This window comes from Amblyomma mixtum, chromosome 7 (genome assembly GCF_055824585.1).
Source record: "Amblyomma mixtum isolate Tamu chromosome 7, ASM5582458v1, whole genome shotgun sequence".
Lineage (NCBI taxonomy): Eukaryota > Metazoa > Arthropoda > Arachnida > Ixodida > Ixodidae > Amblyomma > Amblyomma mixtum.
The window spans coordinates 19,536,518-19,556,066 of NC_143018.1; the positions used below are offsets into that span (position 1 = coordinate 19,536,518).

The following is a 19,549-nucleotide window of genomic DNA, read 5'->3' on the forward strand; positions in this document are numbered from 1 at the left end:
GTGATCGGATGGAAATAATCCGTTCAGACGTGCTTCCTTGACATCGTGCCAAAGCCACCGCCGCGCGAACACTCATGCACACGCTAATTCCGGAGTCGAAGTGTCGCGAGCAAGATGCCAGACGAGGTGTCCTTGTCGGTAAGGGCGTGTTCCTGCCTGCGGTTGCCCACGCAGGAATGGAAAACGCCGCAAAACATCGAGAGACAAAGAAAAGTGGCACCACACCTCATCCAGGTCGCCGAAAGCTTTTCGTTCGCGCTCGCAGCTCGCTAGGCTGTACTGCGCGTGGGAGCACAGGAGCGTCCTCGTTAGCTCGTCGAACCTCCTCCGTTGAAGGCGCAAGACAATTATGCGAGTTGTTCGCAGTTCGGCTCGTTTGTTACCGAGAGTGTCCTCGCGAGATTACCCGTTCAGACCTCGAGGACTCGTGGTAAGTGGACGGAGCAGTCAGGCTGGCGGTGCAGATGTTACGCAGAGGTGGGGAGGTTGCGTGGGGACGGAAGACCTCGTCCCCGCTACCGCATCCTTGTGCAAAACCCGGACGCAAGCGCATAAAAGGATTGCAGCTGTGGGCGTTCCCTGGCTCTCGAAACCCACCACTGCACGTAGCAGAGAGGAAGGTGGTTGCACTGCTGCTCAGAATCAACAGGGTTTAATAGCTGAAATAAAGGAGATGGAAATGGGCGTGAGTGGAACGCGTAACGCGGACAATGGATAAGCAGTAGCTCTTTGGGGTAAGATAGTGAATTCAGACAGAGAGAGAGAAAGCGCGGCACGGTACTGTAGAGGGCCAGATGGGGGGACGAGACTAAGACAGCACGAAATGGACGACTCAGCTCCCACATGCGCTGACTCACAAGTCAATAAGAAGATTGCAGATGGTGCAGACCGTAGAGATAATGGGAAGTTGAGTTGAGTTTAATGGCGCATAAGCAACTAAGGCTATCATGCGCCAAGCTCAGGGTATAAAAATTGTTTTATATAGATGTTATACAAAAGTCTAAATGAACGGCGGTGTAAAGGGCCTAAAAAGTTAATTCATGCAACCTAGTAAAAACGTAAGACAAAAGTTTAGAAGTGACTTATGGTAAAAGCTTTAAAGAGGGTCGGACAACTCAGCAGCCATCCTTGGCTGGGCAAGGATCTCGAGGTTCCCACCTGATGGAATAGGGACCTCAGCTGTCTTCTCAGGAATGAGAAAGTGGCTGAGGTGTTTCAAAAACAAGTAAGGCAAGATGAGGTGTGTCAATAAATTGTAAAGCACGGGGTTAAATGCATGTTTCTAGAATTTATGTGTTACAGTTGTTGTAACCTATAGTTTGTTTAGAATATTTGCTTCTTGTACAAAGTTAAATGTGCAGGACAAGTCGACAAGTGCATTCTCTCCCAAAACCAGTGATGGATGAAGAGGGATTTGTTCATTGTAAAACCGTGTGAAATGTTTCTTCCTCAGCGTTTCGAGCTTTCGACATGAGTATAGCAAATGGTTTACGGTGAGGTCGTCTCCACATGCGTCACATATAGGTTTGTCTTGTTTTGTTAGTATGAAGTTGTGTGTGAGGTGTGTGTGTCCTATGCGAAGACGGCATAAAATGACTTCCTTAATGCGTTCCTGGTGAGTACATGTTTTCCATTCGCCCAACACAGGCTTAACCAAGTGGAGTTTATTATTTATTGTATTATTCCATGTTGCCTGCCATTTATCCCTTAGTTTAGAATGTACTAATTTCATGTAATCTTTAAAAGGTAAATTTACTTTCTCGATTTGTTTGTTCCGGGCTTGAGCTGCGCATACATCTGCTCTTTCATTCCCTTTTATACCGACGTGACTAGGGACCGATAATGGGAAGTGAATGGGAGATGCCTTTTTCCTGCACTGAATGTAGTTGAGCTTATAATGAGGATGAGGATGATGGTGGTGGTGGTGAGCACAAAAATTTAGCGCTGACGTTTTGTTCAACCGTGTGATACGAAGGTCGTCTGAAACGACAGCATAGAGCGCAGTCATCCTTCAGCGTGCTATTATTAACTCGCTGTCTTTTTAATGTGCGTTTCAGAGGGCTAGCCCGAACTACCACCGAAAGTCTAGGTTTGGCAGGACGAAGTCAGAGGTTTTTTATGCGAAGCATACTACTTTAGCTACCACTTGAGCCCTTCACCGTGGTTATGCGCCTCCAAATCACGTGACACGATGATGCCACACCACGTGACACGATGACGTCACGGCAGTGGAGAAACGGGGGCCCACCTCGCGCCGTCGCTGTGGTTGTGCGCCTCCAAATCACATGAGACATGACGTCACACCACGTGAGACGATGACGTCACGACAGTGGAGAAACGGGGGCCCACCTCGCGCCGTCGCTGTGGTTCTGCGCCTCCAAATTACGCGACACGATGTTGTTTCGCATTCTCCAGGCTTAACCAAGTTAAGCCTCAGCCATTTTTTTTTCTAATGTGATATCATTAGAGTTGCCGTCACACCAAAAACCGTGCTGATGTCCGGTGTCACGAAATTCGCTGATAAGTCGAGAGAAGTCAGGTGACCTTGTGACGTCATCACAGGCTGCCCATCGTGGTAGTTGGCAACCTGGCCACCGAATTGTGCGCAACCTGCCTACACTGTGACGTAATCACACTCTTCCTACAGGGTTGTGAGCAACCAAGTTTCTATACAGCAATCTCTATAGAGAACCGAAGTCAAAAGTGAAAAAAAAAAAAAAACGTGATATACGCAAACGTCGGCACCGTCACAGCATAGCGGACACCTGCTACTGCGGCTAGCAGTCAGAATATGGCGGTTGTTGATGGACCAACGATTGCAAAGAAACTGACGCAAATACACGTAGAAGTTGCAACAGAATCTGCGAGATATGTCAAAATCTAATGCTGTTACATCCCGCTCATAAGGGGGGCTAAGCGTCCCTGTAGGTATTTTTCTTTCTTCGTTATATCAGTTACACACCTTCAGCGCGTAATACAGGCTTCACATGTGACTGCCTCCTAAAGGGTAGCATACAAGACTGTTTGAGTTGATCGCCTGAGTAAATATATCCGGTAAGTTTTAGCATCAGCTATTGTTAAACACAGCCTGGAATTTTCATCTCTCTGCAGCATCTTGTTTTATCAACAAAGGCATAGAACCACGCCAAGTTTCTCAGGAATGCACAACTGAGCATTGATGCCCGCTTATTCTGATACACACATACCTCTTTGAGTTGGAGTTACGAACTAAGAAAGCCCATGTTCTAGCCAGCGCGTGACGTTTCGGTTCATCGTCCTCGCATGACGCTTCCGAGAAGACCTCCCAGCATCAAGGTCACGTGACTTAAAGCCCCCCCTCCTTCCGACACACACACACGCACAGCCTTCTCCAGCACCATTTGTTGAAAGCGGGCGCGTTACTTTTGGATAGGTCATAAAGATGCGGCAGTCAGACACGGCCCAGCCAACAACCTCTCAGAAGGGGCGAGGGGGTTCATTTAACGTATAGTGCACGCCTCCGGCGGCGCATAAGCCTTTGTTGCTACGCTCGCCGTAAATCTGGCTCTCGAGTACAGAAAGAAAGGATGAAAAGACAGCGGAAAGCCGAATCCACCGCTTACTCGCACGAAACACGAAAGATGTTGCATAAGGGCCCCCACTCTGTCTCACCGCAAAACCGTACAGCTTTTCCGAAAGCTGTTTCCTGCAAATAGGTAACCGTTCTAGATTGACCGCATCTTATATTCTACCGTATCACCGATGTAGCGGTTAGTGAACGCTCCCACGCCGCTGCCAATCCCGAATTGCAATCATGTTTGGAAAGTTAAGTGAATTTGGTTTCTCGCCTGCTGACATCGGCTCTATATAGCCCTCCGCAGCGCTTAAAATAATCAAAAATAAGTTGCATAGTTAAGCTTACCGGCTTAGCGCATTAATCAGCGAAAGCTGTTAGAGTTTTGGTTTAGCCATTTAAGTTAATCCCATCCGCGATACCCTCTCTCTTAGCTCCCGCTCGCACTTTTCCTCTCCCTAGAACGTGGAAGGAGGGATTCCTCTGTTCACTTTTCCACTTGCTGTAGGTTAAAGGTGGTGGCCATTTAATTAAACTTAAATAAACAAAACTAGATTATATTAATCTAGTGAAATTAAATTAATCCACTAATTACGGTCATACGGCTGACGCTATAGATTCCACAGCACGATGCAGGACAATATGAATAAACCCAAGGTGTAACAACTTTTGCGGCGAAAAAAAGTTTAATTTTCGATTTCCGCATGTTCGTTAGTGCATGTCTCCTACACCAATTTCGATACTTCTGTTCGGTGCCACTATGTGCGATGCTCTCTGTTCGGTACTTTTCCGCCTCCACCAGTATCATATTCCCACCTATTTTACTTATTACACCACCAAGTTCGACGCCATATTTCACTTCAGCACGTCATAAACAGGGGATCGGACGCGAGTATCGGAAACAACTGCAGGGTATCGAACCCGAGACCTCGGCTTACTGAGCAAACCACTACCAATTCTTCTCGCCCGATACCTACCTCTCGCTGCACGGTTTTAGAGGCAAACCGCATAGGCGTTGACCTGCCGTGCGCGGGCCTCACGCTCTCTCTTTAAAGCCCCGCCGCAGCCGCCTCCTCCTATGCTCTGCCGTGGCTCCGTCGTCTCGGCTGTTTTCTTTCGCGCACGAACAAGCCACCGGCGTCGTCTTCGGGGCACATTTCAGGCTTAGCGTCGCGTTTAGGGCCGCCCGCCTCATTGCGTATGCAACCACGCCCGCGCCGCTAAAAGCGTCACCGCCACTTCTTCTTACAAAGCTTCACTGAGATTGGTCTCTTCTAGCCATTTTCATTTTTTTTCTTTTCCTATAACACGCCCTTCGGTCACGACTCACTTTCGGCGTTTACAGCCCTGACCTTGCCAGTTTATAGGATGCGAAGGGCTTCCTTTCGAGAGCATAACCGAGGACTGTGCGAAGGAACCCATAATGCGTAGCGCGAGTCATTACCCACCGTTTCGCTTCCAGCTCTCCCTTTCGCAAGAAGGCGGTTAAAGAGAGCGCTCTGAATAACCGGCAGTCTACTTTTAAGCAGCAGCCACTTGCATTGAACCGTTTAGTTCTGGTCTGGTTTTAAAGAGGGTGGACGTTTCGCGACGTCGAATGGACGTACAGTAGAGGTACAATGGACGTGCTCCTGCTATCGGCGCTGCACACGTGTTTTGCTTTCGGAATTGCAGATAGTTGCTGCACATCGTAGCCGCCAGAGCAAATGTAGAGTCGGAATTAATATGAAGTTGATAACATTAGGGCCACCCTACTGGGATAAACTGCTCCGTCGCCGTTCACCTTTGCAAGAAAACTGAAGAAATAGGTGAGAATATCGGGCTGCTTCGTCGATGCACCGTGCACCTCTTTTTGGAGAATGAGAATCGTCGCCCCAAAAAAAGAAAAAGAATGATTCGTTTTGGCCTGCCGTCTTGAAAGTCATCACTTTTGGTATCGACGTAAAGTGTACTCCACGGACGTAGGCAAAGAACTCATGCTCGGTGAACTCTTCGTGCCCTTTGTTATTTTTATTTCCTTTTATCTTGCCCACTCTAATGTCCTCTCCTCCTAATGTCCTCCTCCTTTCCCTTTTTACTCACGCTAGCCGCCGCTCAGGTGCTTCAGGTTTTGATGGCAGATGCCGCGGCTGTCAACATGTTTTCCTTTCATTGTTATTTTATTCATAAATAACAACTAGTAGTAATAATAATGGTTAGACCAACACCGTTCCGTGGGTTCGATACCCACCTCCGGCGGTTCATTTCAATGGAAGCCAAGTGCAAAACATTAAAATGCGCGCGTAATGGGACTCCGGATAATAGAAGTTATCCAGAGCCTTTCACTACACTGGGCTTCGATACAAACGTGCATCACTAATTTAATTAGTAGGGTAACTCAGTTACGGTGACTAAACTGAACTGATTGCCTGGTTGTTAAAGCTGAACACCGTAACAACAGTCCAGTTGTTGATAGGCTCATCGTTGCGTCACTTGCATTCTTAATGTACGTTTTCTTTGAAGTGTGTCTCCTTTGTCATGTGTGTTCGGAAAATTTATCCATACGCACACAGGTCTATTGTCCTGTGGTCGGAAGAAAAAGAAAAGTTGACTTACGGCAACGCGTCCATCTATAATGGCATCGCACGCGATGCGTGGCTTCGGACAAGGGCTCTGCGAATGCGTGTTTCCTGCCAAATGAATTCCAGAAGGAGGTCGTCCTTCTGAAAACTTGGGCGTGGGTGTTCTGCAGAAATAGCTGCGAACGTGTCGGTGGCGGCGGCGAAGGCCCGTCTCAAAGTCGGGGCAGAATACCAATGAACTCGACTAAATGAGGCCTACCGGGCGTTGCCGCCGCTTTCGGGAGGACATCCGCAGGGCATCTTTCTTCCTTCCCTGCATTCCTTCTTTCTTTCGTTCGTTCCTTCTTCCTTTTATTATTTCTTTCCATCTTTCTTCTTTTCTCTTATTCTGTTAACTCGTTTCATTATTCCTCTGGCCATTTCTTTCTTGTCTTGTCCGGTTTTTCTTAATTTTTTGTCTTCATTTTGTTCTTGATTTAATTTCTTTTCTCTTTCGTTGTACTTCTTTTCTGGCTTTCAGGGCTTGCGTGGGATGTCGTGCGCACTATAACGCGTCCTTCTCATCTTCTCTCGCTCTCTCATGAACGCGCTTTTCGTCGCAAAGCCGGGTTCGCTTCCTTAACGAATACGATTTCCTTGCACTATCCGTCCCCGCGCAGATAGCCTGGCACTTCCTGCATTCCATTGACCTTCAGAGGCGTGCTCGTCGTACCAAGCGCAATCTCGACGCTGTGCCTGTTGCAAGCAAAGTTGGTAACCAGCGAACAGCATGCCCACATGCACAGGAAGCATGCGTAGACCGCGGTACAGTTGTTGAAGAAGTGTGTTCCCAGAAGGAATCGTTCCTGGCTTAGGCGGCACTCGCGGTTACTTGTGAAATTGCCAGAGCCAACTTGACACCCTACACTTTACGATGATGACCCCCACGCACACGTAGGGAACAAACCATAGGTGATAAGCGGTAGTACACTTGCTAGAACGTTCTATGTACTACTTGCCTGGCTGGCACTTGTGATTTTACACACAACAGTGCTGGTACGCTTATTGGGCCGGCAGCAAGTAAGTGTCCAATATTTGTTTTTTACCATGAGTCCTCCTGTTTGCGTAGAGATTGTCTGGCTATCTAAAATGCTTTGTTTCCGAGTGCCTATATGTCTCCTCGTGACCAAAAACATCAGACTCCCTCCACTGCATGGTCATTATGAGAGCTTGAGCACAAGGCTCAGTAGTGATCGCGTTTTCCGTGCCTGTGTCATGTCGTGAACTTCGTCATTCCCTTCCCCAAAAGCTAGCGAGTGGCAATTACCACCCTGTATGCGTCCTTGCTTGCATTACAATGCCAAATTCTGCTTGAAACCTTCTCGGTTAATTTTGTTTAGTAGCTTATCATTTTACGAAGCCTACAAACTGTTTCTTGCCTCAAGGACTTCCCAAGATCTTTTAGGTATAGTCATGCTGCGTGTGCAGCGACTGACTTTGTCATTCAAGCCCTGCGTGCAATTCTGGTTCATGCTAGTGTACAAGTGCATTATGCCAACGATTAATCAAAAAATACGACAGGCATGCTCATTTTTTTTTCTTTTCTCTAAATAGTAGCTCTCGACAAATGATGCCCATTGCACATTTTCTACTTCATTACAGATACAATGACAAAATTTTCCCTTGCGTGCGATTTGACCGTTCGTGAAATTTCCCTGCCATATTGCTTCTCCCTGTACTTTTTTTTTTATTATTCGAGCTGTTTGCCATCAGGCATAATGAAAAAGGAAAGAAAGTTATAAAAGGAGTGCAAACAAGCCTCGCTTAAAAAGCGGCCCAAGTTCGTGATATAGCGATTATCTAGAGTCCACTTGGTATAGTCGTCTGCAACGTCCCATCGCAGGCCAACCTTTCTTAGTAAACGTCGTCTCACGGAAGCTGTAGCCGGGCAAGTCCACAGCAAGTGTTTCTCATCACACTGGTCGGGCGCAGCACCACAATGGGGACACTTGTCTGTCACTTCGTAACGTTTGTCACGCCACCGATGACGCACACAAGGAGTCAGAGCCGCTCCTGCCCGAATCCGGCGCACAGATACCTCCTCCTCCCGAGTGAGACTCCGGGGGAGAGGGTACGAACACGGAGGAATTAGAGCGCGTGTTCGATGACGCAAAGACTGTTTCTCGGAAACATGGGACAGGAACGGATCTGAGGGAAGAGGGGAAGGTGGCGGGATATCGGATGTGTCAAGGTGTGTCATTGCATCCACATGAATATTATGCGGATCCTGGGCATGCCCGCGAATCCAGTGTATACGCACAGGACAGGGGTATTTTGTGCAAAGTTGGTGAATGGATTGTGTAACTTGGAATGTGCGCCGGACAGCCTTAAGCTGCTTAAGGGCGGCAAGGGAGTCGGTGTAAATGTGTACAATATCGAAAGTAGGTACGAATGGAAGGGAAGCAATGGCATTGTGTATCGCCTGAAGCTCCAAGGCCAGGGGGGAGCAAGTATCCGTGCTATATGTAGCGCGGGAGTTGAGATGAGGATGTGAGGGACTGTAAACTGCAGTAACTCCCTGCACTGCTGTGTGTGATGCATCGGTGTATATTATGCACCCTGAAGAAAGATGGGCGGCTGATATCGGCGTCGAAGCAGAGGGGCGATTGTCTGTGAGCTGACAGTATGACCATGGGGGAAGAGTCTGTAAACGATGAAGCTGAAGCGACATCTTGCGTGCTCTGTTTGCCTCACGCTGGTCGATAAGTTCACTCAATGTATTAAGTTGAGCGTACTCTTGCAGAATGGGTATGTACTTACACGTAACTACCTATATGAGATTGTGTCCCATGCGAGGAATGCGTCGTATACAAGACTGTTTGTCCGCCTTATTCACCTACGCATTAATTCCACTGCCACAGTCGCGCCTCCCTGTCCGACCCCCGTCTCCTCGGAGTTGTCTCGAGCTAGAGAAAGTGGGGCGGACGTGGTCTTCGCCGCCGGCTCCACAAAGAGGCCGCAGACAGGCAAGGTTAGCGATTGTGCGCGACCCGTCCCGCGCCGGCCGGATTCAAGGCTCGGCGGAGTCGTCCCGCCGTGGCCACCGCCCCGGGCAGGTCATCTTGCGCTCTCTCTTTCAGCTTGTGGCCGTCTTAAAACGCCCCTGATAACGGCTCGCATGACGCCTTGATGCGTCGGACGAGGTGCCTTAATTACTCAAGACGCGATAATTTACTCGCACTTTTATTAACCCGCTGCTTTCAAAAGCGATCATTATAGAGTCGAACCTAGTTGTAACGAAATGGTTTACAACGAAAGAATGAACATAACGAAAGAATTGCGATTCCCCATGCGAGCTCGGTCAACACGGGCTATAACGAACAAACGGCTATAAAGAAGTAATCGTCAGGCCTTTTCAACTTCGTGATAACGAGGTTCAACTTATACTCGCTCACTGTGCCTATAATTTTGCTTGGCTAGATAGCGGTGGCGTGGAGATGCTCAGCCAACGACGGGAGTATATTCGGTCCAGTCTAAAGAGCTGCGTAACAGCTAAAAATACGTCAGGACGTAAAAAAAAAAAACGTTGCGGCAAAATTTGGTTTGGTTTGGTTTGGTTTATGGGGTTTAACGTCCCAAAGCGACTAAGGCTATGAGAGACGCCGTAGTGGAGGGCTCCGGAAATTTCGACCACCTGGGGTTCTTTAACGTGCACTGACATATCGCACAGTACACGGGCCTCTAGAATTTCTCCTCCAAAGAAATTCCAGCCTCCGCGGCCGGGATCGAACCCGCGTCTTTCGGGTCAGCAGCCGAGCACCATAACCGCTGAGCCACCGCGGCGGCTTGCGGCAAAATTTGTACAATAAGCAAATGCATTGCTTGGTATCTAAGACTTGTCGTTGTGTTTGTGTATTTACAAAAGGAGTTCCTCATGAATTCACTTATCAAGATCCTCAGATATTCACGGTTAAGAGAACTACCAGATCTACAAAAAAGGAGAGAAGCTAAGAAGCTGATAAGGTAGGCAGGTGCAGGACTGGCCAGCTCATTCTTAAAGGTAATTTTGCAGGTCACGCACAGAACGCTCTGCGATTTCGCGCCGCAGTCACGTGGTGAGTGGAGCCCAGAGCTGTGAATCAATGCTCTACGTGGATTTGCTTTAATAAGTGGCATCTACGAGGTTCCCCTTTGTGATGGCGGCTCTCGCTTTTCCAACGAACGTAAACTATTATAAAATTATCCAAATAATCTATTTCCATTCTCTCTTTTTTTTTAACTAAGCTACACTCCTTCGTTCTATTCCTTCAGACCCATATATAGCTTTTCACGCTTCTCTGTTCAAATCACTCGGAACTTGGCTACCTTTAAGCCCACAATCTTTCCGAGCACCTCATTTGTTTGCTGTCAGAGAGTCTTAATATGTACTAGAATACGCTGCACTCTCTCCCTGTCTCGTATGCAGTAACAGTGAACACCATCGACATCTTCAAATCTTCGAAAGCTAAACGCTGCATCATTTTTTTCCACAAGCGTGCATCCGTACGCCCAAGAAACAGAGAATGTTTCACAGAATCATGTGACGATTGAAGAAAAGCAACTTAGTTTCACATTCTGCGGGGGGCAGAAGTGGGGGGGGGGGGGGGGGGAGGAGTAAGAACTTCCGTGGCGCTCTCAGCGCCCTCTGTTCACAATGCGACACCATCATTTTCACATACTTCTTCCTACAATCGTCGCTGTGCCCACCAGAAAGACGATTACCAGTCCGGAAACAAAAAGCAGCGCTCCTGGTTTTTCTTTTTCCCCCTCACCTCATTGGAACCTGCGTTTGGCCTCCCTCTCTCATTCCGTCTGCAGTGCCATCAGTCAGCTGCTCTCTTCTCCAGCGCTTCGTTCATTCTTCTCCATTTGTCTCTTGTCATCATGAAGAGGGGGAGGCAGGAGGCGTCTGTCGTTGTCCTTGTCTCCTGTTTGTTGACCCTGCCGCCGCACCGCAGTGCCTGTTTCCGCGTTGTCGCCGGTGCAGGGCTGGTCGCGTTCCTGAACTGGAGACGGTGCGTGGGAAAAAGAGCGTGCGCGATGTCTCCCCCGTGCCCGGACGTCCCGCCGCTGGCGACAGTGGGAACCGTGGCGGAGTGCGCAGTGTGCTACTCACGCATTGCTGCTGTCAGCGCCCTCTTCGTACGTGCTCATTTTGCTATTCCTGGTCCCCACTTCCTGGGGAAGAACACGGACGCAGGCGAAGACAATCTTGCCAAAAGTTCGCGACAGAAAAGATGGTTTATAGTTTGTGAGGTTTAACGTCCCAAGGTGACTCAGCCTCTGAGGGACGCCGTAGAGGAGGGCCTCGTATAATTTCGACCACATAGGGTTGTTTAACGCACACTGACATCGCACAGTACACGGTGCTCTAGCATTTCGCCTCCATCAAATTGCGAATACAGCAGCCGAAGTCGTTAAGCAAGCGTACTTAGAAGGGAAGCAGCCTTCACGGTCGCCAGACTTATTGAGTACTACACGGCAAGTACTGTTCACGGTTCAAAGCTCACGTTTGAATCCGGGTATGCGCGGTGGACACTTCCGCGAGCGGCAAAGTCACCTCACTTCTGTGCAGTCCTCCACCTCTCCCTCCCTGACTTCATTTCATTTCATTTCCATGCTATTAAGAAGTAATTATGTCCAACAATCGTCCTGAGCGAGTCGAAATTCAATTTTTAAACCTTTAGAGTGCTCGGACCATCTGCCGTACCCGAAATAATGGGCGGGAGAGTACTATACCTGCTACAAAATATGTTCGGTTACACGATAGTCACTGATACACACCGTCATGTGGTAGCACGACTAACACGCTTTGGGTGGTGCAGTATAGGAACATCTGGAGCTCATTGAGAGAGAAATTTAATTAATACTGCACTTGGATTCATTTAACATCGTGTTCCCGTTGCTGCTGGTGGTGATGCGGTCGCGAACAAAGATCGCATACACATATCGCACAGCTACAACGAAACAAGAGCAAGCTGATTGAGAGGCTGCGACCCGAACAGCGATGACTCGACTGGAGCCTTCCTCAATTTGTTGTCACGCTTCCTCGGCGTTCAAATAAAGGCGACCGGGCCGCCAGGAAGGGAGCATCCTTCGGCATAAAGAACGAGACTCTCAGTAAGCACTCCAAGAAGGCTCGCGCAGACCGCGCCGTCGTGTGCGGCGAGAGATGCTCGGTGGTTTCCCGCCGTCGCCGAAGGCGTATTAGTAGTAGACGCGGCCGCTCCCACCGGTGCTCCCGTTAACCCAGATGGTAGACCATCGAGAGTGAGTCGGCGGCCCCTGCAAATGATGGCTGGAAGGGCGGCTGTGCCGACCCCGCTGGAAGGCAGGACAGCCGGCCTCTTTGGGGCTCATACTATGTGATTGCGAACTGCCTGCGCAGGCAATGGAAGCCAAGCAGGCAGGCCTCTGTTATCCGCACCAGCACTGTCGCAGCGTAATCCCTCGAACAGGCTGCGGGAGCAATAAAATGCGTGGAAACTTTGCCAACCAAAGTGTTGAAAGGCGAAAGCCGAGGACACTTTGCCGTGACGATTTCCGGTGGATGCGAGGTCACACCGTTCCCATGGCGATATCGATATCCAAATTGTAGATCTCTCGGGGATCTTGTGTTAATTACGCTTAATTACACATTTCTCCACCTACTTTGACACAAATTCGAAGTTTTTCCGATCATTCTGTGGCAATTTTTACTATGCCGTGACGACTTCCAGTGGATGTGACGTCACATTGTTGTTGTGGCTATATCGACGTCCGCGCTATTTCGACGCAATTTCGGCATTTTCGCCTATAATTAATTAAACAATTAACCTACAATCATCAAACTTGGCTTCTGGGTTCATTTTTTACTCCTCTATTTGAAGCAACCGTTGGTTTTCTTTTACCGTTTTTGGTTCCCGAGTTAAACGCGTGTGACACTCTTTGTTAACGGACGACTGTATGAGCCATTCAAGGCTTTCGCCTTAAAATTCGCTAGAAGCGGCTTATCATCTCCGCGCGCGCTTTGCTTGCCGCCTCACCTGATGCCACGGACGAGATCGCGCTTGCAGATAAACTAGTGTGAAGGACACTGCGTACGCATCCCACGTAGCTTACGCATCGCTGGCAGGAGAATCAGTGATGCCTGCGTCTGCTTACCGCCCGCCCTCCCTCTTCGCCGTCTGCAGCGTGCCCCCGCTGTGCGCTAAACGGGAACAAGTGGAGCTATGCAGGCTCAGAGCCGGTGAGAGGCGGTGTGGTACCGTTTCGCCGACTCCATTGTTTTCCGGCCTCGAGAGGACACTCCCTTCTACTCTTCCGGCGCCATTTGTTGGGCTGCCGACGAACGGGGCCGACACGCTTTCGCGCGGTGAACGCTCGCGAAAACAATAAAACCTCAGGACACGGCGAAGGTAGTTAGCACTTGTGTATACCGATGAGACAATGCCTGCTCACTGCGAAATGCTTCAGGACGGGTGCGGTGAGAACGTTCAGAAGTATTAACCGTGAAACGGGCTTCAGTGATTGAAGCGTTAACACTAATTCGCAATATTAACAAAATACTAGCAGCGCTTTTGTGTGCGGAGCAAAACTGGTTTCCTGAGTGGTCTGCGCTCGTGTTTGGCCTGTTTCGTACGTGAAGTCGTCCCGAGATTGCTCTGCGCTTTAACATCCTCCGGTGGTCGCCCATTGTTACTGGCCAGATTGTGAGCGTTTTAAACATGAAAATGGTTCGCTTTGGCGATAACCGCTGATTAATGATTTCTTGAGTGGCGCTGTTAGCTCTTTAACGAATACCACTTGGTAAACGCTGTTTCCTTCTAAATATTTTCTGTTTACAGTTGTTGAACCCTTCAGAAGTGTTGCTAGTTCAGTGCCAACTTTGTCTTCTGCTGCTGCACCGTCAGTTCACGATATTTTTCTTCTGTGATGTTGTCACTAAGATGTTTAAAGAAATACAGCAGTTCTCTGCCGGGCTTAGGAGCAGAAAAAAGTCTTAGCGAATAGCAATGGAATAACCAAAATTCCACTGATTAACAAGGTAAGTTTTGCGTCGTGATTGAAATTGAACTTCAATGGGTATTAAACACGAGGACGATTCGTCGATGAGGTTGCTGCAATGTATTAAAAAAAAAGAAAAGTGCACGCCTCGTAATCATGCAATATGGTTACGCGATATAGTGAGGTGTTCCTTTGTACATTTATGTGGACTACACTCCACAGGAACCGCTCGCAAAAATAGCTATAGTGGCTGCCTGTTTTGAAAAAACGTCGACAGTCGTGAGCAAAAGTTAGTAACCGGCTTTGTTTGTTTCAGTAGTGATAAAGCCACAACAAGAATCATGATTTTAATTGAGGCATAGGAGACAGAAAACGAGAAAATCGTCGATAGCTAAGGTGGTGATATATTTCAAGGGGGGAAAGAAGAAAATGGGGGGAGCAGGGGGGGGGGGGGGGCGTCTCCTACCTTAGCTTAAGGGAGTACAACGGCGTACCGCACTTGAAAGTAGACACATGGTTACAAGATGCCAGTCGGGCGCAACGACTACCGGCTTCTCGCAGTGTTCTTCACGACGCCTCTATACTCAACCACAACCAACATCCTACCGGTCCCCTTAAGCGATAAGCGAAAGTTGTGTTCAACAAGTGTTTTCGTTATCTTTCTCGTCTTCCTGCCTAGTCTTGCCGCGCATAGCCGCTACGCACGATCAGGTGCGGCCTGTAGAGCGGTTCGGCTGTGTGTACACACCAACTCGGGTTGCATCCTTCGGGGCGTCCTCTGAATAATGGCGCTGCGCTCGTGACAGGGCAGCTTCGTCTGCGTTTTGCTTTTTCCTTTGCCGTCTGTTTTTGCGGCTAGCTTCGTCTGCTTTATATTTCTCGTCTGCTCCGACCCCTGCCTCTTTCTCTCATGTGTCTGTTTTGTTTCTCGTCGTCTGCTTAGCTGCCTGCTTTCACCGCGTAGCCTTCGTCTGCTACTACCGCCGCGTGGACTCCCTATCACGACGGTGAACCGTGCACGCTTCCTTAATGATTATTGCGCCACCATTACCGGAAAAACCTCACGCCGTGCGGCTTGATGCACGCTACGTGGATTATAAGCGAGGAACAGCATGCCTTTGTGGCTACGAGTTTCTTCTTCGGAGTTTCGCCTTCGGATATTTTGTTCTCATGAGCCCTCTTTCTTCATTGTTCCTGCTCTGATCGCGCCCCAGTACACCTTATACAAGAGCGAAATCAGGTACAGTTGTCCACACACTTGTCTGAAGCGCTCGAACCACAAGCTCTGTTCTACGTTTACGGCAATCACTGCTGCGTTGTGGGCCTGATACAGCTTTTAAAGACAACAGGAGTTAAATACGTTCCATGGGAGTCTGGGGGACAGGTGTGGGGATGACTGTACAATAGCAACGCAGTTAGTTACCGTCGGCAACATGAAGAGCTTCACGCAACCTCAAATTCGCGGGCAACATTTGTTACAGTAAGCCGGCCGGCTGCTTTCTCTGTTGCATACGTTTAAGGATGCCTGGTTTCAGTAATGGCAACCAAATATGCCTACCGGAGGTGGTTCGACGGACCAGGCATCTTGGTCCTTAGCATAAATAAGGTCGTGGGATCGATCCCCAGACGCGAGGAGCCCCTGTCGTGATGGAAGCTAAATCAAAAATGTAAGATAACACTAATCTTTCGACGCAGGCTAGAAATAAAGTGTTCGAGTCGTTTGAACTTAGCCCGAGCTCGTCACTGAGGCAGGTCTGTTAGCTGAAGCAGGCACTGGTATATTTTCAGCGAGCATGAAAAGAATCATATCTAAGTGCATACTTTATGCCCTTCTCCCGAAGTTAACACGTGACTTGAGTCTGAATTCGCAAGCGACTACGAAATAACTGGCATCTCAGTTATCAAAGACACTTCATTACAACGCTGTCAAATTCTCGTCGCCCGTACCTTGAAAGGTCCGCTTTTGGGACGTTGGCGTCTGGCGTCGACAGGGTGAGTAGATAACGTAGCATGCAGGTTTTCGTCTGCTTTCCTTTCTTTGTTGTCTGCGTCGCTTCTCCTTCCGTCTGCCGTGGCTAAGTGCACACTTTAGCTTGGCCACTTTCACAGCCTCGAACTCCCGTCTTGGCTCGGCCACCGCTTCGATTTTTTTTTTAACCAGCTCGTGCAACAAGTCACGCCGTGAGATGACAGCCGGTGCTATCGGCGCCGAGGCAGTGGAAGTAGGGGAGGAGGTTCTTATAGATCAGCCACCCCGATAGGCTTAGCTTATACTGGCCAGTTTTAACAGTTCTTCTCGCCGGCCGCACGTGGTGTCACGTTGCGCCGCTATCCGCGCTGTGATCGCGGTGGCGGAAATGTTGTTTCACGCCTCGTGCATCGACCTAAGCGGCGGAGGCCCGCATTCGTTGCGTATCCTCGTGCCGCTCTCGATTATACCACTGATGCTATAATGCTATAATGCTACAGCGTTAAGAGTCCCGTCCAGCGAAGAAACCGCCGTAGTTTTTGCGTAGGCGTTGGCGTTGGCATGTCGAGAAAATCGGGATTGGTAGCGAGAGTCGAGACGTCACAACCACATGACCTCGCGCGGGTAATTCTAACACCCCACAGCGATCACACAGTACAATAGTGATGACGTCACAGCAGAGTATCTGATTGGTCTACAGTGTCGTGACGTCCTCCCATCATACATAGTGCCTGTGAATGAAAACCGATTGCGCTGAAAAGCAAAATTGTTGAGCCGCGGCTTGGACCGCTAACCCTCAAACATTGAGGAACGTTAGCCCGACTTGGTTAAAGGGACACCTTGCGGGTCTTGTGGTATATAAAAGAAGATAAGAGAAATATATAAAAGGCATATCGGAAAAATGAAAAACCAAGTAGCAAAATGTTAAAGTAAAAAGAAAAAGAGTAACCAACAAAAGAGCAACGTGAAATAAAATAAAGAAGTGTTCGTGTCAGTGAAGTGATATGCAAAGTGGACACCAGTCTGCTGAGGCTGGCTCACACGAGGTTGCCATCATCGGCAAAAAAGCGCGAGGTTAGCGAAAGATTCTAAAACCAGCGAGAAACCATGCAGTAATAATTGAGGCGCCTCATCTTTATGCGGTGAAATTTGCCAATTTCTTCGAATTACTTTCGCGCTTCTTGCTCGGGGTCTATCTTCTTCGGTGTTCCTTTCCAACGGGATATCCGTGATATTCCCGAATACCTTGCTGTCTTGAATTCCCTGTACTGCATTTGATGCAAGAAGGGTATTCAGGACACGCCGGCTTCTCCTGTTTTCTTTCCGAATATTGAGAATGCTAATCGTCGCACAAAGATACCAAGGCACTCTAGGCGAGGCAATACTCTGAGTATGAGCTTACTGAGCTGAAGTCTACGGCTGCGGTGCACTAGGAAAGGAATAAAGATTCAATTGATTGATTGAAGCTGGATATACTTCTCACTCGGAAAGTCGGCCACTAAAAAAAAGTATGCATGGAAATTTACAGGACACATACTGGAAACACTGGGATACAGAAAGTGCACTACTGACGTGACATTGATGTCGCTCAGCGCTCATAGCCTTGATGCATCCGCGTTTCAATTAAGCCGGCAGTACAGATATACAGACGCTAACACGGTCATTGTAAAAACAAAGATAATGCTGTGTGACTCGTAATGCGCCGCCTGGGTTCCGAATTTCTTGACGGTAAGAAGAACACAGGACTTCCTCGGATGCTGCAGGAACTCGGCTACGCGGCTAATACCTTGCCTCTAATTGTGGAAAAAGCTGCACACATTCCTAACTATGCGGCGATTCCGTACAAGCGTGAAATTAACATCACTTCCTATTCTCCCACATAAAAGCGGCATACTGCTCCAGCCTATCTGTTAACGATATGAGATTCAACACAGTCACTTCGTACCCTCTCAAGTATATCCGAGGCGGCAACGTGTCAACGACCGCTGGACGCTGTAAAAGGTGCCTCAGGCACGAAGAGGTCTCGAAGAACAATCGTGGAAGCGCTGCTTCTTAGCGCTTCTTTGTATTTCATCTCCGCCTCGTTGCATGGCGCACGTATGCCAGGCTAACGCATGCCAACAACAACAACAACAACAAAACAGCAACAAGGGCGCGCCCAATTTCCCGAAGAAATATTGGGAGCAATAAAAATCTCGCGGCCGCTCACCCCGGCAGAGACGCGAAGCACGAGGCTTTGTCGTGTTCGCGCCCGATTTCCCAACTCGGGGCGGGATTCCCATAAATAACGCTGGCGCACGGGGACCGTCGACGCCTCCTCACCTCTAGCGTCGGTCTCTTGTACAAGTCTCCTAAAAGAGTGCTTCGGAGGATCACGACTCCTCCCCTCCCTCAACCTTCTTTCCCTCGCCGCTATTCCGCGTTGGCGTTGCCGGTGTTGCGCAACCATCTTGTTCCGCGAAAGCGATTCTGTACTTAACCTCCTCTGCCCTTCGTCTCGAAGAGTTTGTGTACGCTCGTTGTCGGAGCTGTCTCTGTGAGAGGCTCCTGATCAAGACATTCCCGTACGCAGATCCAACTGATCAGCGCGCCGAGCTTATTTGGCCAGGAAGCTCTGGGCTGCACAGATCACCGCATTAAACTTTATCTTGTGCCGTTAGTTGTAGCGCTTGTTTCACACACACGTAGCATGGTCATAATTCTTTTTTTCTCCGGGTGGGGGGTTGTCATTGACATAGGGAGGGCCCGATTGCGTTTTTTCATAGAGAGGGAAAGGAATGGAGACCAGCTTTTCAGCCCACTTGTGTGTGTTTGCCCACGTGTGTTTGCAGCCTTGCGCCCTCTCGTGTTATTGGCACAACCGAGCTTGCCTATTTTCTGCCGTGCGTATGCATTTTTGTCGTTAGCTCTAAAATGTCTGAAGCACAATTGCAAGTGGACAGACCGGCTCCAGGTTATCTCCCTTAGCTGCCATAGCAACGAGTTAAATTTGCGAGCGAATTTACGCCGGAGCCATTCCATCAATACAGAGAGTACATTGGAGTGGTCGAGTACGCGTGGGTGGTTAAGTGAGAACAAGAATGGCTAAACTTGTTTTTGTAACAACTGACTCTGTGTAGACAGGAAACGAACACATGTGTTTAGCTAGAGAAGCACATCCTGCTTCTTCTATGTGCGTGGACGTGCTGAGGTATACCATTACAAAGCTGGAAAGAGTTCTGCCCTGACAGTCGGTGTTTGGGCAGCAACAATTCAGGCTGGCTCCCTCACAGCGCCACGACCTCCACAGGACCGTAACACCTTTCTTTTTTATAACAGCCCATTTGCGCGCAAGGCACCAATTCTCTCAATCACGTGTTCGCGTGGTGCCCTTGGAGAGCTCAGCTCTGCTGTAGTGGAGAATGAGACTACCTCTTAGCCATCGCGCGCAGGTGCTTGCCACGTGTGTTTGAAGCAGCTCTC

General features: G+C 48.9%; 1 protein-coding gene across 3 annotated transcripts in view; it reads left to right on the top strand.

Moving 5' to 3' along the window:
* The window catches only part of LOC149335152 (uncharacterized), a 112,607-nt gene that overhangs the window by 26,321 nt on the left and 66,737 nt on the right, over nucleotides 1–19,549 (top strand). The window contains exon 1 of one of the 3 annotated variants that reach the window (XM_089551818.1): nucleotides 10,016–10,116. The exons of the other annotated variants lie outside the window; for them this stretch is intronic. The gene's annotated coding sequence lies outside the window, so the exon portion shown is untranslated. Of the gene's footprint in view, nucleotides 1–10,015; nucleotides 10,117–19,549 lie in introns of those variants that run through there. 3 annotated transcript variants of the gene reach the window in all.